We start from the raw sequence: 1,741 nt of genomic DNA on the forward strand, positions 1-1,741 counted from the left end.
AGATCCTCATGCAGAATCCAGTCAGAGATAAGAGAATCAAGGAAGAGTGATGAGAGATCTCGGAAATTGGAGCGTTAGTGTTCCCTTTTCTGATTGGTTCCGCCTTTTTCAGTTCAATTTACGCAAATAGATGCATCCAGAACATGGTGGAAGAGATGTGATGTGCTAAGTTTGCAAGCGTCTCTCTCTCTCTAGCTTGCTCGTTCGTAATCCTAGTTTAGTCGACCTTAGGCTGGTGTCCCATAAGTGAAAATTTACGAAACGGAATAACGAGACCAATCACAATTGCAGAAAAGAAAGCAGAGTGACTGCCAATGATTGTGATTGGTTGCGCTGTTCCGTTTCGCTGTAAATTTCTGCTCATGGGACGCCAGGCTTAGTTGTTGTCTTCGTTGCACGCACATTATTTAAGTTTGGCCTTTTTTTATTATGTATTACCAACGTTTCTTAGTGTTGCATGCTTCTACCATAGCTCCTGCTCATTTTAACGCATTCATTGAAGTGAGTAAAAACTATAATAGTTCTGGGGATCGATTGTAGATTTTGAGGAAAGGAAGTGAATTACAAAAAGTGAGCAAAGATACTAAGTATTGATCAATTAAATTATGAATACTCTAGTGAATTTGCTCACTTTTGTAATTTTCAGCTTATTTGAAGATACACAATCGATTTCCTGAACAATATCTCGATTCGGTGCGTGCCCAAACTTTGAGCACACCATATTAATTCCTTCCATCATGTTGCGGCACACGATGCTTATTTTCCCTGCTAGATTACTAGCTGGATTAGAATCTTGCCAGTATTGGCTGCGATGCTGCCAGTGTCAGCAACTAATGCGGTGGCAAGATTCTAATCTAGCAATCCAGAAAAACAAGCATCAAGTGTCGCAGGTGCTGATCGCAGGTTTTGGAGAGAAACGCTTGCCGACTAACATAACCTGACCTGATGGCAGAAACGATGCTGGAAGGATAACACGATGGCTGCGATCGATTTGAATGCTCATGCGTTTGTAATTATCGTTTTGTCTTTATTGTTCATTAGACATAAATAAGAATAAATCGAAGTACTGAAAAGCACAAAGAGCGTTCAAATCGATCGCCACCGGTATGTACAGTTATCTTTCTAAATCTCTCTGTTTATGGACTATTTATAAGGTTTAAGGACTATCAACTGTGAAACACAAAACATGGAACGATATTCACAGTTCATTCTTATTTTAAAACTATCTTAAATAATGTCTTAAGATGCTAATAAGATCTTCGGATTGACTTACGACATATTGTACTTAAGACAATCTTAATAAATAAAAGATTCGATTATGAATATCAATCTGTTTCGCATCGTGAAGTTGATTTTAAATCTTTCTTTGCATAAGGAAAGATTCTTCTTTATTTATTCCTTCTATCATGGCCGGAAACCGAGCAAGATCTGCCATTTTCATATACAGCCTCGTTATGAGATAGATTTGCTTCTCGTAATAAGAAATCCTATAAGAATTGCGTATGTAAATCGAATAGGAATTGGGAATAGAGATTCCCAAGCTCTTTCGGAGTGTGTTTCTAAATCTTCGAATATTTTTTTGACTATTTTATACTCAATTTTTTCATGTATATTTTAAAATATGAAACTAATCGATAATATTTTAGCAATAAAACTTTATTGATTATTTCCAGTTTTTACACCAGTGTGTGTGTATATATATTATTTATATATATATATATATATATATATATATATATAT

Source organism: Atta colombica, unplaced genomic scaffold, assembly GCF_001594045.1.
Source record: "Atta colombica isolate Treedump-2 unplaced genomic scaffold, Acol1.0 scaffold118, whole genome shotgun sequence".
NCBI classification, from domain to species: Eukaryota; Metazoa; Arthropoda; class Insecta; order Hymenoptera; family Formicidae; genus Atta; species Atta colombica.